Source organism: Meriones unguiculatus, chromosome 10, assembly GCF_030254825.1.
Source record: "Meriones unguiculatus strain TT.TT164.6M chromosome 10, Bangor_MerUng_6.1, whole genome shotgun sequence".
NCBI lineage: Eukaryota > Metazoa > Chordata > Mammalia > Rodentia > Muridae > Meriones > Meriones unguiculatus.
Window position 1 is genome coordinate 107,323,763 of NC_083358.1, and position 19,921 is coordinate 107,343,683.

Consider the following 19,921-nt stretch of genomic DNA (forward strand, 5'->3'; position numbering starts at 1 on the left):
TCATAAATATACAATGAAAACAAGGTTCCCAGGAAAACAAAAATGGACCAACATGAAAGTTTTGGGACCTCAAGGATGCATTTCTGAATTCTCTGTTTCTAGGGTTTAATCCAAATGGTTGTTTCCTACCAAGTATGGAAAATAAGTTTCAACTGAGTAGCCATGTTAAAGAAGCCAGCAATAGTGGAAAAGAGCAAGGAATGGCTTAGGGGTCTGGTGAGGCCCATTTCTGTATCGCCTATAAATTATGAATGGTTTTTACATTTGCAGATGCTTAAAAAACTTAGAAAATAAGATTCTGTGGCACTTGGAAAATATATAAATCCAAATTTCCGCATCCATAAATAGTGCCATTGGAGCGCTGCCATGCTTGCTCATTTGCAGATGGCCACGGCTGCCACAACAACAGACTGGAGTATTTGCTGTGAGACCACATGGCCCACAAACATATCCAGCCCCTGGAACTGAGCAGTAGTTTGCCAATTCCTCAGCAGAGAAGACATGGGGCCTATTAATAGCATCCAATATGCTTATTAACCATGACATTAATGATGATGAAGGATAGTCATTCTACTAGTTTTCCACACACACACATACACACACACACACACACACACGAATTAAACTCACTCATTAACTGTTAGAGCAAACACTTAGCAAATGCTGATGATGTGCTAGACATTTTTCTAGTAGTCATGGATACACATAGGTCAGCATCCAAGGACTCAACCATAGGTCAAAAAAGTCCGGGTTAGGCAGGACTGTGTCTGTACTGGCCACGTTCGGCTGCTTCCCCATTCCCTAGATACAGAGCTTGACAGCTATTTACCTAACACTTACACTGTGTTAACCATTAAGGGTAATGTGTGGGTGGCTTAAGATAGGAGGATATGCACAGGTTGAATAAAATATACTATGTGACTTTATATAAAGGCTCTGTGGGATTCCTGGAGCCAGTCACCAACTGACATGAAGGAACAACTGTGCCAGGAAAACCTCTGTACTCATGAATGTAAATTCTAGAAGATAACAAAACAAAAAAGTAAAAGATACATGGGGCAGAAGAGAAAGTAACTCAGAAAGGAATGCTGGGCCGGGGAGATGGCTCAGCAGGTAAGAGCACAGACTGCTCTTGCAGAGGACCAAGCACCACATGGTCGGTCACGCTAGCTCCAGTTCCAGGGACCCAGCACCATCTTCTGACCTCCATGAGCACCAGGCAGTTGAAGGCAGAGGCTAGGGAAAGAGAGACATTTCAACTTTCAATAGAAAACCTGAGGCAGGTGACTGAGGGAAAGTGTGCAAGAAAGAGGGACATGGAGCACAAAGGCCCTAAGGTCGGAAGCAACCCTACCCTACTTAAGGGATGGCAAGGGACCCGATATTGCCATGCCAAAGTGGATAAAGGATAGAGACAGAGGGAAGCTGTAATGCCGGCAAGGACACAAAGCCTATAGTGCCTGTGAAAGGTTAGGGCTTTCCTGAGTCAGTTCTAACACAGCAGAGTTAGGCCTCTAAAATCCATGGACAGAGCACATTCTAATTAGACCTAGTTATTGGTGGAGGGCTGATTTCTGAGTTGTAATGTCCCCGGCTTGCCACTACTGTGTCTTCACTTTTATCTTAAGCCATGTGTAGGTCTCCTTTAACCTGCCTTCTCCACTACCACCCATTTCCCTTCCTTTCTTCAAATGCATCTCCATTTACAAACAAGCTTCTCCGACTTACTGAGCATAGTCCTCTTCCTTCTCCATCCACTTCTTATTCCTCCTAACACAGGAGTCACCTAGCCTAGCTGTCACCACATTCACCTTCTGAGGGTTGGACTTGCTGGGCTTAGCTGAGATCGCACAGTTCACGGAAAGGACCTCCCCATTCCCACTGGAGGCTCTCCTGGTCAGTTCCAGCACCATCTGGCATGTGGCCCTGTCTCACAGGTCTGGTGAAGTTAGTCTGCCTTTTCCTCATCCATTATGGCCACTTTCAATTCAAGTCTGGGCTGCACTGCTCTTCTCTCTTGTAAGCATTTAATGTTTGTGGCTGTTACAGGGGCTTAATTGTAACAGACTCCAAAAGGCACCACTCTATGTCACTGGTTCAGCTGTCTAAGCCATGTACCCGCCTTGATATGTCCTGCCAATGGCTTAAAGAGAAACATTGGGAAAATATCATTTTCCCATGAAACTTTTAAGTCTTCTAATTTTCTAAGGATCCTATTCATAATTCGAAGTTACTTTTATTTAATCCCTCTAACTTATACATAATTACCATGTTCTGACAAGCCTTGTTAACTGAATTCCTGTAATGCTTATCACTCATGTTCACAGTTTCTTTCTTGATAGTAGTTCTGATCATCTTTTAAGCCTCAGGCCAGACATCTTGTTGCTGGCTGTTTTCCCACCTCCACGAATCCTTGAATAACAGAACCTAAAAGCACCAGAAGGTAATTTCTATCAAATGGCATAAGCATTTCTAAAAGATTCCGAAGAGGCAATAACCGGCCTCTGCTTGCACACACATGCAGCAACTGCAGGACTTTAGTAACTGTTCGTGTGTTGCTGCTCCCACTCCGGAACCAGCCCGCCTGGACTGCACATCTGGCTCATCATTTGGGCACTATGGATTCTCAGGCACAGCGGTGGCCCTCCCTGATCTTTCCATCATTACAGCACTAAAAACACTGTACAGCGAACGGTAAATACTGTGTGTTTGTTAAGTAAAATTACAGGCTTGCTGCTTCAACAGTTTTCAGTCTTTCCATTATAAGATATAGCTTTCTTTAAAATTCTGCCCCACATACACGTGGACTCTCTCTCTCTTTCTCACATATGCCACGCACACCGTACATATCATACACATACATACCACAGTAACTGAAAGCATATGTTCATACCAGCATTCTTCATATAAAAATTGTTCATATGTTCATACCAACATGATTCATAATAGCTGAAGGCAGAAATAGCCCAACTACCCATCTTCTGATGAGTAGAGAAATAATATCTATCATACCCACGCAATAAAATATTATTCGGGCATGAAGAAGATGGGAGTCCTGACACATTCTACAAGAGACAAGTCTTGGAAATATTATGCTAAGAAGCCAGACCCAAACAGCACAGATGTGATTCTGTTCCTAAGAGACATGCACAACAGCAAATCCACAGACACGATGCAGATGCTTGCTGCCTGGTCCACAAACCTACGTCAGCTACCTACTCCTTAAACGTCCACTGTTACGGACACAAAAGAATCTACTGTTCGTTTTCCACACGGAAGGTAGGATGGGGTGAAGCCGGGAAAGAACAAAGCGCAGTAGGACAGATTCCACCCGAAAGGCCACCTTTACAGCCTCCCTCCCTGAAACAGCCAGCCAGGCCCTGCCTCTAACAGACACAGCAGCCTGGTTTCTTATCATGGAGCAGGGGCTTGAAGAGCGGCTCCCACCTACGCTGCCTCCCCAGTAACGCGGGGCAGAAATTTTTCCCAAGTGGATAGACACCCATCCTGAGAAAAGCCAGAAACAACGACAAGCTTCGTCAGCTTCAAAACGGCTAAAGCCTGAGGAGGAAATAATGCTCTTTTTCAACTAAACACCAGCGTTTGCTCACCCCGTTTTCCCCACCAAATGCTCTAGCAGCAGGGTGAGCCCAAATTGTACCCAGGCTGCACTGCAGCTCTTTTTGTTTTTGTTTTTAGGAGTTTTATTTTATCTTTGGCGAGGATTTGGCCATTAAGAACAACAACAAAGCAAAAACCCTACCACACACAAGAGAGAGGGGCATACTTCACAGGACAGCAATTTCAAAATCATGAGTTTTCAAGAACTGCACAGAATGTGGGATGGAGGGGGAAAATGTCTCCTGTGGGCTGCGTTGCAATGCAGCTGCTACTCATTAAAGCTCCTCTTGACTCCCTCTGGGCTAGTTTCCAGCAGAAAATTCTTTAAACAGAACTCAGCTTTCAACCCACTTTCTTCTTGCTCTGGGCCTCTCGGCCCTCCGCTCCGCAGTGGCAGCCTGCCTCTGCTGAGCTCAGGAGGGGGAACTGTCATTAAGGTAAATGGGGGGAGGCCAACAGAACCCACAAACCAAATTAAGCGCCGGTCAGTAACAAAGGTCTACAGTTTGAAGGGCCCCAAATCAGACTGTTCTCTCCTGTGACCACGATGCCAGCCAGGTTTCCTGCCACCACCACCACCACCCACCCCTCCCCTGTTCCCGTTCCCCTGTTAAAGTAGATAAAAAATAATTGCTAACAGCCGAAGCCAGCAGTAACCAGTGAAAGTTCCTATTTAACTTTCAATTCCCAAAGCCAGGCTGAAAACATCTAGGTGCCCCCAAAGCACTTGGACTCCAGTCTAAACGCTCCAGCTGCACTGGGTAACCTCAACACTTCCCTCATTTCCAAAACTTCGCCCATGTCTCAGAAGACCATCAACCCTCTTCCCTCTGTGACCCTGTGCAAAGGTAACTAGCTGGGCTGCGTTCGCTGCTGACTTTGTTGTTGTTGCCGTTTCCCTAGCTCAGATTTACAGTTAACGGCCTGGTAAGAGGGAGAAAATGGAAGCCACGCTATCTTGTTCATTCTTCTCACCATCCCCACGCCCACTAGCCCCCTGTTGCTCCTTCCAAAGAAAGGGAAACAGTATACCTTACTCAGTAGGAAGGGGAAGTACTGGTGTGCAGAGCAGAGCCTCAAACGGGCTGTTTGTGGTAAAACATGCTTTCTAGGGCCTTCTTAGTTTGATGTAAAGGAAACAAAGACCAGTATATTATCAACCCTACACACACACACACACACACACACACACACACACACACTCACATCTAACACACAAAGACTACCAAACACTGCGGGGCAGGCATTTTTGTTGTTTTTTTTTTTTTTCTTCTATGTAAATCTGCTTCCTGGACAGCACATTTCTGCCTTTTTTGTACGAGTATTTCAGAAAATGTTAATCTTGATTCCCACATTAGCTGAATGCTTCCAAATTAAAAGTTTCCCACAGGAAAAAACAGCAAGGGGAGCTGGGAGGTGGCCTGTCTTCTGGAACCCCACCTCGCTCGATTCTCATGTGTTCACGTTTTTCCACCCCCTCGTCTGAATGAAGCAATAAACACACCGAGTCTAATAAATCCGAACTGAAGAGGCTCAAGTGGCGCAGCCTCAGGACCGTTCATTCACTGCACTGCTACTCGCAGTCAGAGGCTGAAACAGGGAGCCCCGCCGATGGAAAGCCATGCCTTATTTACACAGGACCTTTGTGAGTGAGGCATCTTCCAGCTGACAGTCTGAGCTCATTCATCAGAGCTCCGAGACTGCGCTGAGCACCCAGGCTCTGCCACGGCCTTCTGGAAGATGGAATGGGGACACGCAAACAACGCTGAGCCCCATGCCGCTGCTGGAGCAGAAGGTGGCTTTCCCTACGTCTTCTTGGACATAATCAGTCCTTCACCATACGCCCTGGACCCTGAAAAAATATTCACATGTGACTGAAACACAACAGACACGCTCTCATCATATGAGTTTACAAAAAGCAGCTTCCACCGTAACAGACAAACTGGGCATGAGAAGATGCCTGTTGCCCTGTAACCGTCACAAAGCACTCCTAACACCACTGAGTTATATCTGGTCCATATCTGAATGTGTAAGAGATGCCGTTGTGATTACCATAACAATCTGTTTGGGTGACTTTCCCGGCACTGCTGATGAAACCAGACCTTGCCAGTGCTATGCAAGCCTCAAACACTGCACCATTCCCAAGCCCTGGGAAGATCCCTGAATTCCTAGCGGACTTTGACCTGATGCATTGTTTTCAAACAACCATCTCAAGACAGCTTTTCTTCATGCGCCATATTTTCTTTGGACTCAGCCTCAGTCCACCATTGCTCACACCAGCGCTGTGCACATGGCAGTCACAGCCCCACTGTCTCCACCCTCTTGTCACAGCCATGCCCTAAAATTCCTTCAAGCCTCAGCTTAAATGTTATTTCCTGCTGGGCAGGATGGCCCACGCCACCTATACTTGCACTTGGGAGGCTCCTGTGGTAAGACCCTGTCCCTGCTCCCCAAAAGAAAAAGGGGAAGAGGAGGAAGAGGAGGAGGGGATGCTACAGGAAGAAGAAAGGGGAAGGGGATGAGAAAAGGGAAAGGGAAGGTTTGGAAGGGACATCCCCACTTCATGTTCCCATAAATCTGACATATTGCATTAGCCTTTACTATACTTATTTCTTTTCCCTAATAGACAGCAATAATTCTCTACTATACCCCATGTGCCAAACACAGTGACCAGCATATGGAAGTCATTCAACAGCTCAGCGCTTGCATTCTTACCAGAAGCCAAAGGGCATGATGCAAGGGTCCACATAATCTTTACAACTTAAAGACTCTAGACTTCAATTACACTGGAAGTTTGGGAAACACTGGGTTGAGCTATTTACCTAAAGGATTTTTAAGCTAATTAAGTTTCTTGGTACACAGAACACCTATCTCTTAAGCTTCATAAACCCAAGACTATTCAAAGCCACCCAACCCCATATGGAGTAGATTTCCTTAAATCACATTTTTCTGCTATATGTAAAGTTACACAGCTTCACAGGGAGACATGTCTATCTTCCACACACTAACCCACCAACTCTCACATACAGCCAATAGTGGCAGTACCTGTGTAAGAGGCTCATGCTGCATTGCTGTGCCTGGAAGCAGACACCAGCCAGCACCAGCTCTGCTTCTGGGGTTGGCTGAGGCTGCACACCTCTCAACGACATTTTTAAGAGCAAACACAATTATTAAAATTATCACTGTCACAACTGCCATCCCCAAAACTTGTCCACACAAAGGGTAAGTTTTGTAGCATTTATATCCACTGACATTTACTACTTTGATAGTAATGAGAACAATTATTTGCCAAAGAAAAATGTGTGATTTTCACTTCTTTGAATTATGTCTCTCCTTTGTTTGGTAGAGCCCTGGGCTGTAATCCAGCCCAGACCACCTCAGCTGGGAAACTAGAACCAACCAAGAGCTGACACCAGAGGGATCGAGCATGACTCCCTGTTGTGATCGCAGCTCATCTGCCTCAAGAAACTCCATCTGCACGTTAACACAACACACATGAAAACGGTGGCTCTTCTGGCATCTGCCCCTTCTCCTGGAAAAACAGGAAGTTTTCCAGTGGCCCTTAGGCCCTAAGGTGGGTTGGCACACACTTGTCCTCAAGAGGAATCTATGTGTGGATCATCAGCACAGTAACTATTGCTGGTGACATTCTTGATGGGCACATAAGGTGACGCCTGGCCTGTAACACGTGCTATCTAGAATTCTAAGGAACTCTGCCAATGCTTACGCTGAAGGCAGGACAGCATTGACATGGTAAAGGCAAAAATGCTTACCGTTTGGGTTAACTCTTGTTTACTACAAATAAGACCATTTCTGCTAGAGATAAATAGTTGGTTAGGGCACTTGATTCCCATGTGTGAGGCTCTGGGTTTAAGTTCCAAGCCCACAGCAAAAGGAGGAGAAGGAGAAAAATAAAACAGGGCTGTAGAAACCAGGCCAGTGTAGAAATAGTCATTATGAAGTATGCTTAATTTCAGAAAGGCAGCCCAATGGTCTGAGGAGTATCACTGTCGGCTGTCACAGCCTCTGCATGAATCCAAAGACAAAGGCTGGGAGTGTAGCTCAGGGGTAGAGAACAAGATGCCAGAGTGGATACCAACACCAAAACTAATCAATCAATCAATCAATTAAATGCCTAAGATAATAAAAATAACAGACATCTGCTGACATCATTAATAGTGCTAACCCTAACATGGCATTTATCTAGAACCATGGGCAAATGCAGGGGCAAAAATCAATTATCGAGAGTAAAAAGTATTTGAGATTTTACAGTGGTTTGTGGTCTTTCATACCACAGAAAGTAAACATCCGACAGGCAGGCTGAGCGCATCACTCAGGCTCATCTAAAACAAACGCAAAAGCACACAAGAAAACATTTTAGGGGCAGCAGTGGTAACAAGCACCGCAGACCTGAGAGCCTGAAGTAGCCCAGGCTGAATCTGTGCTTCTAGACAGAAGCCAAATCCAATCGACGGCAGAAACCGTCACACGCACACGCACACACATGTCCTGTTTCATGCAGTCTCTGGAGAGGCGCTTCATTGATTAGACTGAGCCAGGGAAAAGCCAGTACGTTTGTCCCTACATTCTCCTCAGCACCCCACTGCAGACACTGCCCAGGAGCAGTCACGATGGTTCTAGGAGACACTTTGAGGACATGGGTAGATGCTCAAGGACATGCGTGTGTGCATATACACACACAATCCAAGGCTGTCATACACACAAACATGTGTGTGAATGTACGTAGCTGTGTGTGTCTACCAGTCAGGAGTTTATTGTCTACCTGAGTCCATGTTAAAGTGTAATTAGCATGTGGTTTTTAAAATGTTCTGCCCAGGACTTCAGGACGGCCACTGACCCTGCTGGCTAAGTTGCTGCCCACAGCCCATTCCTCTAGACCAGCCTTGGCTCTACTGCTGGACATCTAACCTTGAACAAGTCACTTCACTTGTCTCATCCTCAGTCTCCCTTGTAGTAAAAAGAAGATGCTTGGTTGCAGACAGGCGGCTCAGCGGCTGGCTGTGAGCTCTGGACCAGAACTCAGTTCCCAGCACTCACAAGGCAGCTCACATCCCTCTGAACTCTGGCGGCAGGGGATCTGATGACCTCTTCTGGCCTTCCAGGAGCACCAAGCATCCATGTGGCACACATTCACACACACAGGCAAGGACTCTGACACACATCATAATAACAGGCAAACCTTTTCTAAAAGTCAGATGCCTGACCAAACAGTCTCCAACAGTCACTTTAAAGCTGTCTAGTGTCTGTCCGTTCTGTTCAGAGCCCTGGAACTCCAGGGACACACACCCCACCAGGAACTACAAATGATCTCCACACTGTGCAGTCAGCGAACTTTAAAACATGAAAATGCCTGGTCTTTTAAATCGCTCCACAAAAACCCAAAATTGTGTTCCTTTTTAAGTTCTGCCTTCATGATTACATGTTCACTCACATCAGCTCTTAAAGGGTTGCTACCATGAAGAAAAAGAACAGGTCAGACATCCAGTTTGCCTAATGGGATCAAGAAAAATAGCTCAGTCCCTGTCTATATTCTAGTCAGTCATATAATACAGAGTAACTCACTCAGCTGTGTTCGGCCTCTGCTCTTCACATATAAAATATAAAGAATGGGAATGTGCATGCAGCCTAAGTCCCTTCAACCTCCTCTGAAGTATGATGACCTCAATACTGGCTCCTTCGGCTCTTCTACCCAGGATGTAATAACTTCAAGTCCCACTCCTGGAGCAACAATCATTCCCATGCCCCCCACCCCCACCCAGCATAGCCCTCATGGTGCCCAGCTGTCCTTGAAATGGGCCGTGCATGCTTATGGAAGTGGATTGTTGCTCATGTCTCACGTGGAGCTAAGCCCTCACAGGAAGCACAAGGAGGTGAAGATCACACAAAAGAGAACTAACAATGTATTCAAACAATAAGGGCACAAGAAGAAACCCAGAGCCCAAAGGACCTCTATCCCTTTCCAGGCCAGTGCAGCAGCCTGCTTTCTTCAGCACAGAGTGACAGGAGACATTTCCAACCTTCAGGTAAGTTACAGGAGGCATGTAAACAACTGATGTGTGAGACAGTGTCTGGGAAGAGAATACAAAGTTGAACCTCAAAGGGAGTCAACCGTTAGAGAAATTTATGTAGGACTTCTCTCCAGACCTCATTTTCAGGCATTCCTTTCAACTCAGTATAAAGGCTCCTCCCGCTCACTCCCCTGCTCATGATGCTGTCATTAACTCCTATAAAACCCAGTAGGAGGCAGGTATGGTGGTGCACGCCTTTAATTCCAGCACTCAGAAGGCAGAGGCAGGTGGATCTCTGTGAGTTCAAAGCCAGCTTAGTGTACTTAGTGAGGTCCAAGCAGGGCTGTGGAGAGAGAGCCTGCCTCCAAAAGCAAACAATTTAGAGGGACTACGTAAAGCTCAGCACGGAGCTTTAGAAACTGTAGAAGCATCTTACAAACTCTTGACAGTCAGTGCCAGCCTTTGCCTGGAAGGAAGTGAGTCACCTTTTTATTACTAGTCAAGTGCTGTCCAGTTTTAAAGACTGACCCAGACACTCACACGCATGAGTTTCGGCAATGTGAGTCCGAGAGTCAGAGACCACAAATATTATAGACAAATAGGGCTATGGCAGAAAACTTAGAGTCAAGGAGGTTCCAGGGTACCGCTCACAATGACTAAGGTTTCGGAAGGGCAGGCTGCCCAGTGAAGAAATTCCTCAAGGAGACTTGCCTGACTTACACAAGAGCCAGAGTTTCACAATCTTAAAGGGCCAGGACGCTAAATGACTAAGGCCTGCCAAGGGCTAGGCAAGAAAATCATAACCGCTGTCAAATGTTTTCCACACAGAGCAGGCAGCCTGGTTTATTCTGGATAATTGAGGGTTTGGATATGTACTATATAATTAGAGGAAACAAGCAGTAAAGGACATGAGCTAATTTGGGGTAACCGAAGACTTGGCTAACAGATACTCACTTACTCTGGATCCCTAAAACAAATCGAACCTGGCTGATAGGTTGCTGGACAGATGTGACTGTGAGATGCCTGAATTCTCAACTAAAAGAACAAACTGTGCAGCCTGTGGAAACCACCCGTAGTCACTGCCTCTGTTTTTGTATCACTCCCTCTTTCCAAACCCATTCTTCTTCTTAGCTTATGAGATTCTGGGACTCTGACTTTCTTGCATAATACAGCCAGCCACAAGCCTACCTGGCCAACTCTGTCTGGCAAGACGATGAGTCAACGCCAAGCCAGAAAGTCAAGGGAAGGAAGGTAATTGCTACCAGCTGCTCTCTCTTCCTGTGCTTGGGCCCTTTCCCCAACCTCACATGCTAGGAATTCCATCAGCACACGTTCATGCTAACATGTGCTAAAGGAATGTTTGTCCCAACCACTTTAGCTGTCACTGAAACCAGACTGCTGCACACACTGGTTCAGGAAGACATTTCATGGACTAGAATTTCAACTGAAAGAAGGCAACCAACATGGAGCCATATTTAGGCCTTTTTAGTCTGTTTACACTGCCAAGAAAGGAAGGCCTGAGAAGCCTCTGTCTTCCTTATCCACAGTACCTACACCCAGGGCATGTGTAAAGGCAGTGCCTCTGGGTCCTTGCCATCCTATAGGGGACACCAAGTGTTCATATTTGATAAAACAGTCTGTAGTTGCCCCGTGTAACAGAGATACTGAGACAGATGAACAATCCAGTAGAGGAACCACCTCTGTGGAACAGGAAACTGCAATTAAGGGCTTCTAGGACCACTAAGATTCCAAGCCAGACTATGTTCTCATGAATTTTTCTCTTTGTTCAGGAGGGGAAAGGGGGGACGCGATTCTTTGTTCTTTCAGCAATGCCACCCATCACCACTGCCCTAGCCTTTGCTCCTCTTTCCTAAAGTCCTTCTCACGAAGACAATGGGACTGTTTCTGAGAGGAGCACATTAAACAGAAGCTATGGCATCAGAAGAAGAGGAAGCCTGGTGTTCCTGTCCGAGGACCTTAGACCCAGATGACTGTGTCTTCAGGAAAGAAAGGTCACTAACAGTGATAAATGAGACCTAGAAAATGTAGCAAAATCGAAGAGAAATGTTAACTTACCTTGCACCAGGTTGGACGTAAAATAGAACTCAAATTATACAAATATGGGAATAGCACACTCTCCTCTTACCTGTGCACATGCATGCACACCCATTCACAGATACGTACATGTAAAAAGAAGAGGGCAAGACGCCCAGCTTCACTCCTGGGAAGTCTGACTCCTGAGCATTGAGGAAAAGGCTCCAGCATGCCTGCATGTTTATGCTATTTTATCAAAGCTTGGAAATCTCTACATAATTATATTTCCATTCAATTTTGATTAAGGGTAGATATAGGAAAAACTAAAACTAAAATGAAGAATTTAATTAAGCTTCTCTAGAAAGAGAAATATTTCTCATTCTGCTTCCCAGGGAAGAGAAGTAGGGGGGGAAAAAAAAGAATTCCTATATGAAATGATGGTGCTGACAAGGTATGACTGAACAATGAGCAACTTCACACAGGATTACGGTTAATCTGGAGACCGTGTTCAAAGGAGCTGAGCTAAACTCCAATCTATCCCTGCCAGCTCTGTGAGCCAAAATTAATTGATTTAATTTATTGGCAGCTACCCAGCACAGGCAGAGACTGAGGCAAAGCCTACGGGCAGCCTTCTCCTTCTGCATCGGACAACATTTTTGGGTTCAGCCTAAAGCATCAGGAGGATTTGGAAAGCACGGGGACTCTGTTACCATGCGCTGAAGACACTGGTGGTCAAGACTCCCATGTGCAAAGCTATACACACACACACACACACACACACACACACACACACAGCTTGAAGGAGTCTGAAAGGACAGTGCGAGCAAGGCTCGTGCCGGAATGGCACTGTTACAGGAGGCAAAGCCTTGCTTGACACACATCGGTGCGTGGGGAACTCACTATGCAGACACCACAGGCTGCGTTTAAAGGGTGATTCTGTGCAGACAGCAACATCTCAGAAGCCACTGGACTTCACCCATCTCATGTCCCAGCTGCCCAAAACTGCTCTGGCCCTGCTCGTTCTCAATCAGGAAATGGGAACATTTCGGGTTTTTTATTTTAATTTTTTTTCTACTGAAAAGCAGTATTTTCCATGCCTCACTTGACTGCCTTTTTCTTACACCTCATCATATACTGGCAGAGGGCACGGGGGGAGGCTGACCCTTAAGGGAGATGCTCTGGCCTGCCTAATACCACTGTTTTGACTTTTAGGACAGGAACTAAGGGGCCGGCAAGAAGGCACAGCAGACACAGGTGCTTGCCGCCAAGCCCGACAACCTGAGTTCAAGCCTTAGAAGCCATGTAATGGGAAAGAACAGGCTCCTGACAGCTGTGCTCTGACCTCCTATGCATGCACACACACAAATAAATACAGGTAAGTAAACAAATAAAAGCCAATTAATAAAAGAAGAGATTTAATCATATTCTAGTAGTCACGTGTTTCAAATGTTTCACACTTCCTTTTGGGAGGCCTTGTTTGAGCTTTCACTTTAATAAGCAGTTTGGTTCCATTTTATTGATAGGTGAGCTGAGACAGAAAATGTCGGCACATTTTCCAAAAGGTCGTCTTGAGTCAGTTTTTTAAAAAGTTTGAAGATATTGGGGAAATTATTTAAACTCTCTGAGCAGACACATGACTGACAGGCAAGAATTTGCCAGTATGTATTTCATATAGACAGCTTAACTGACGACAGCTTAACTGTCCCAGACCTTAACTTGGTCTAGAACAAGAGTCAGCTAGCACTTTGGTCATTCCATTGCCAAGGATCTGATTGCCAGCAGGAAGGAGGCTCACACTTGAGTCTATCGGCATAGAAATCTATGTTCTGCCCATGCTTCCAGGCAGGACTCTTCCAAGACTTAATCCACTCACAAGCGCCAGGCTGAGCCACACCGGAGCCTGAAGCAAAGACAGTAATCAGAATTGCTGATCCCCTTATTCAGCATGTTGGAATTTTTCACCATTTTTGGCTTTAATTTTGATACTTTGAAATGTGGCATCAAGGTATCACTGGTCTTGATGGCTGGGTTTTCAGCAAGTGTCCTAAATCCACACCTGAGGTTGTGCCTAAGCCCCTCACCATGGCCCCAGCTCTGCTGTTCACCGCTGCAGCTGCAATCAGCTATTTCCCACATGACTTCACAACAGCCCTGCAGGGATCACCCTCCACTGCTTTAAGTCATCCAGCCCAGTGAACTGGCAACAGCTGCTGCCTTACTTTCCAGAGAGTATAAAGTAACATAATAGTATCGATTAACTGCAACCACCACCACAGACTTGACCGTGGGTGCTGCCTACAGTGCCCCCACGCAGAGTATAGTAAGTCACTCTTTTTGGTTTTTTTTTTTCCAATTTCATAGATTTATTCTTTTTTTTCCCACAATTTATTCATTATATAACCCTACTGAAGCTCCTCCCTCAACACCTCCCAGGCCCACCCTTGCTTCCTCTCCCCTCCTATCCCTTTCCTCTAGTCCACTGAAAGGGGGAGTTCTCCTCCTCTGCCATGTGCCCATAGCTAGACCCGGAGCTCAGATGTAGCTGCTCAGTAGCTCAGTCTCCATACGGGTTCCCAAGTAAGGGGACAAGGGCTGCCTCTGTCATGAACTCAGTTGCCTGCTCTTTGATCACTTCCCCTTGGTGATACGGCCTTGCCGGGCCACAGAGGAAGAGGATCCAGGCAGTCCTGATGAGACTTGATAAGTCACTCTCTTTTTAAGATTTTGTTTGTTTTTACTTTCTGTGTCTGGGTGTTTTGTCTCTAGGTAAATATGTGCACCATCTGCACGCCTGTTGGCCTCAGATGTCAGAGAGAGCTTCAGATCCCTTAGAACTAATCACAGATGGTTGTGAGCCATGATCCGGGCGCTGGGAACCAAACCTGGGTTCTCTGCAGAGGAGCAAGTACTTTTAACCACCCTTGAGCTCTCTCTCCATCCACACAATAAATAACTCTTGAGTTAATTGAAAGAAAGAAAAAAAGAAAACCTACCCTGTGAAAAGTTTTTAATAAGGCAAGGATACCACTCTTCATTTGATGTTTAAATGAGGTTATAGAAAAAAAATGAAGAGACTATGGAGGTACGGCTGGCCCTGCTACCCCCTATACATACAAGATGCTCCAGTGACTAGGGCACCCAGTGTGACGGAACCAGGCTGGCAGGGACAGCTTGGCAGGAAAGCAAGCAAATGGTTGGCCAGTGGACAGTACCACTGTAGGGCTCTGATCTTCAGCTCCCCTTCAGAGCAGTGAATGTACTAAGGAGAAGGTGATGAAAAGGCCTAATGCTGAGTCAGCCACAACTTGGGAACACACCCTTCTGAGACCACCACCGCAGCACTAGCACGGGGGACACAGCCTCCATCACTGAGTGCTGAGTTCTGAGGGAGTCCAGTTCTCTGATCTCTGCTATGATACCCAAATGTGTTAAAAGGACAATGAAGGCAACCAGCCCAGTTTTCTTGGATGGATTTCAGATGCCTGGACCACCAACATCACTCCTAATCCTGGCAAAGAAAATACTTGGTTGCTCATGTTTATTGCAGCTAGCAGACAAGATTTGGATAAAATGTGACACACACTTGCATTTTATAACATTCTGCATTCATCCAGATGTACTTTAAAATGTAAATTTCAGATACAAACTAAAGGTTTCCAGGAGCAAGCTCCCATCCACAGGAACCTCTGCAACTGTATGGCTTAACATGTGACTTTTCCTTCTTTCTCTAATGCTGTGCTAGGCACCTCACCCACAACAGGCAGGACCCTAGCAATTCCAATTTGCATCCTTGAGAACAACAGCAACAATCACCAGAGCCACTTTCTTGCACATACAAGTTATAAACTCAGGATGAGATATTAAAAGCTACAAAGGACATAGGCCTTGAGAGGAGAAGGAAGCAAACGGAGAAAACCCACATTCAGCTGTTTTCCCTCTGCAAGCTGCTGTCTCCAGTTCAGACAGCACTACAGAAAAAAAAAGCAAGCAGGCAGTGGATGTCTTTCCAACAGAGAGCAAGGCAGAGGCGTCAGGAGCTGGGAGACAAATGGAATTTGAAAGGCAAAACTCTGGAAAAGGCGACATCCTGGGAGGTGTAACTCAAAGTATGAACCCAACTCTGTACAGACCCTTCAGTGGTTTCTAGCTGTACAAAAGGGAGACGAAAGAACAAGGCCCAAGAGAAAGAGAGAGTGAGATGGCTGCAAAGACTTAGAAAACAAGTCCTGGTAAGATAGAGGGCTTGATAAAAACATCCTAGGCTTGGTCGGTACCTCACACTGCCCAGTGGCCCTCTGAAGAGTCACATCTTGGAAATGGGGGCCACATCCCAGCACGAAGGGTGAGACAGAAGCAGATCTACCTAACAAAGCCTGAAACCAAGCCTGAAGAGGATTGCAGTGATCAGCTGAAATGCAGCCACTACCTCAACTCTAACAATCCAAATGCATCACCCACAGTGTCCAGTCAGCCATTTAAAGCAGAGTATGAAGGAAACCATGAGCCCACAGATGAGACAAGGCGCAGCGGAGAGGAGCGAAGCCACTGGCAACCTCACCGCTCCAATCAGCAGAGAGGAGGGCTTTAACTCCGATAAAAATGTCCTTACAGTGAACATTTGCACACTGGGTAACTCATGACCTCACCTACACCCGGCATCCTAGGAGACATGAGCTGCCTGTGATTTTTAATCAAAATGGGATTTGAGGTGGTTTATACTTGAAAGCTTGGAACAAACAACTCAAAAGTGATTAATTACATCCAAACTTAATTATATATTTACACCTCCCAGTAGGACAGGGAGAGAATAAAATGTCTTAACTTTCAGTAGTGAGAGGACTTTATTAAGAGCTGACAGCAACTATTTAGCAGCAGTAATTGAGTTTTATGCAAGATTGCACAGGTTCCCTTTGCCTGGTACCACATTGTGACAGGGTCCTTGGGCTCCAAAAAAAAAAAAAAAAGAGAGAAAAAAAAAAGTTGATCTGTGCACAAAACCTATCTTTGAAAGTACTTATCCTCATCTGTCAATGTGATCTTATCAAGGGTTTCTATCATTTCTATAAACAATCATTAGGTTTTAGCTGAATCAGCAGCATAATGCCATCTTAACAGGTTCTGGGATACCTTCCACTCCAAAACATTTTTCTCCTAATTCCCACCCTACCCCCTACAAAAGGAACTTGGCTTCAACTCCATTCCCTTAATCCACTAAGAAACCTCAGGAATAAAAGACAATCACATGCCCTGCGTGCCTGCTGTAATTTTCATAACCCTCTAAGTGTTGGAAGGCTCACTTACTATTTTGGAAAAATATTTACTGAACCAATGGGACACTTTGTTTCCCGGGTGGAGAGGTGGTGAAGGATGCTGAGAGGTGTGTGAGTGAACACCAGCTTACTTGAAATGACGCTGCAGAGTCCAGAGAGGGTAGTGCAGCACTGAGGAACAAGGGGCCAGCCTCTGTGCTACCGTTCTCACTCACCTGCGTTCCCTCACGTTGACTGCCGTCCAGAGGACACTAACGTACACCTTCATGACCTAAGTCTCCCAAAAGGATGGCTCCACCAATTTTCTCCCTTACTCCTCCTTTTCCAAACCTCCTTCCTTTGCAGCAGGGTTGAAAGATTACCTGAGGGATGCCTCCGGAACTCTACCCACAAATCTATCTAATCAATAACTAACAAGTATTTGGGGGGCAGAAATTAGACAGCCTTTTCCAGACAGGGTTTCACTGTGTATCTCTGGCTGGCCTGAAACTCACTGGGTTAACCTTGAACCCATGAAGATAATCTGCCTCTCAAGTCCTGGGACTAAAGGTGTGTACCACACCTAGCTCTAGGCTGACTCCACATTTTTTTTGGAGTGCCTTGGCTGCCCTGGACTTGCTTTGTAGACCCAGGTGGCCTTGAACTCACAGCGATCCGCCTGCCTCTGCCTCCACAGTGCTGGGATTACAGGTTACGCCATGGCAGCTGACTCCACTTCTAACATGTGCATCACTGTACAGGGTTTCTCTCGGAACTGGGGCAACCACGCCTCCCTGGTCATGCTCCAAATCCAAGGCTAACAGTCTAAACTGCATTTCCCTAAAAGTGACTTTAATTACTGTCCTTTCCAGTGTTCAGAGACTGCTCTCCCTGAAATCTCCTCTCTCATATCAGACATATAGAAGCCACCATTTATAACCTACGTGAAACTCCCCCTGCGTAAATCATTAAGTCCAGTTATATCCAACTAGCTTGCCTCTCTACCAGGCCAATGTTACACAAAGCAAGTAAAATTCCCAGAGGGGGAAATCAATGTCATTAAGATAAACAGATAAGAGACAGGAAAAGGATGGTATGTACTGAACTCTGTATATATGGACCTTTTAAGTCAAGGAGCGTGTGTGGCTGTTTCCTCCCAACTGAAACAATACTGAACCAATGGGACACTGTTTCCTGCAAAGGCAGGAGGAGGCTGGTAAGAGCAGCTTACCAGCTGCTTGACACTTACAAGTCGTAAGGAAAAACATGGAAGCCATGAGATAATTTGCAAAACCCAGCTCCAGGGATTAAAAAAAACAAAACATCAATTAACTGCTAGGGAGAGCAGGCTCACTGTAGAGATGCCTTCAAGTTGTTATGCAGGAGGAGTTACGCAGGAGATCCAGGAGAGAAGCTTTCTTGATTTTGTCACCATGCAGGTGTGGGCTTTTCAGTGCAGCAGCTGCCCTTGAGTCACCTGTGCTCCAACAAAGAACCCCAATGAACTCAGTGTTCACTGAGCTGCACTTAGGTGGCATCCACTTAGGTGGCATCCGTTCTTGGTTCTGTTTTCAGCGGCCTACCTGAGGTGTCTGCTTACAGCGCTCTAAAACAGTGGTTCTCGACCTGTGGGTTGTGACCCCTTTGAGGTGGAATGACTCTCCACAGGGGCTGCCAAGGCCACCGGAAAACAGGTATTCACATTATGATTCATAACAGCAGCAAACTTACATTTATGAAGTAGCAATGAAAACAGCTTTGTGGTTGGGGTCACCAACCACAACATGAGGCACTATATTACAGGGTCACAGTGTTAGGGAGGTTGAGGACCACTGCCTCTGGAAGAATGAGCACAACAGAAGTCACTGCTCTACAGTCCCAGAATACCAGGCACTGCGCCAGGCCTTAGCTGTGCAGAACCTCACAAAGCCAGACTTTCACCAGCTACTCAGAGGCTCAACAGGTGATCGATCTACTGTGCCTGTTGAGACCATCAGAGGGCTGAATATTAAAGCAGACTGTGAGAAGACAAACAAGACCGCAGTGGCCAGCTGAGGTGTTAACTCCCTCCCTTTTCATCTTCCGTGTGCAGGAGAATGCATCGTGTGGGTTTTATTTTCCCAGCTAAAAGCCAAGTGAGTGGCCACAATCGGTTGTATAAAATCTTTCATTTCGCATGTTATCCTAAGTCTAATCCAAACAAACTACTGTTAAATTTTACTGTCATCACAGCTTAAAATATTTTCACTTTGTTGAAGAAAATTGTTTCTGACTTGAGAATAAAATCTTATGGCATTAAAGAATTTCGATCCTAGGGCCAGAATCAACTCTATTGGGGGTTGAGGGGGTTTAGGTATCACAAAAATAGAAGAAAAAGGAATAGCAATTTCCTATTACCAAATCTTATTTCCCTGGTTTAAAGAGATGAAGAAACCTTACTACCAAAACGTCTTATGGTTAAAAAAATAATAATAATAATATATCATCAGTAAGAAATGTAGCTTGCCAGGCTCACCTTTAATCCCAGTACTCCGGAGGCAGAGGCAGGCAGATCTCTGAGTCCTGAGTTCAAGGCCATCCTAGCCTACACAGAAAATTCCAGGATAGCTAAGGCTATACAGAAAAAACAACAACAACAACAAAAAAAAAAGACATGTAGCTTGGTTTGGTAGTGCATACTTTAATCCAAGGATGCTGAGAAACAGAGGCAGGCATATCTCCTTTAGTTCAAGGTCAGCCTGGTCTACAAAGGGAGTACTAGGGCAGCCAAGGCTATACAGTGGAACACTGTTTCAAAAATAAGAAAACAAACACATAAATGAAAGAAACTGTATATGAAATCATCTCACAGCTTTCCTCAAACAAAAACATCAGGTTAGACTAGATTGTTGAAAAAACAGGAAAAAAAAAAAAAGTATTCTTGAATCAAGAGGTTCCTCAAGTTTCCAGGTCCAATCCCCTCCCCACTCATGTGTTCCTCCCAACACA

At 45.6% G+C, this 19,921-nt stretch overlaps 1 protein-coding gene across 1 annotated transcript in view; it reads right to left on the minus strand.

The window, feature by feature from the left end:
* Notch2 (notch receptor 2) overlaps nt 1-19,921 on the minus strand; it is a 138,764-nt gene that overhangs the window by 81,618 nt on the left and 37,225 nt on the right. The window lies entirely within an intron of this gene.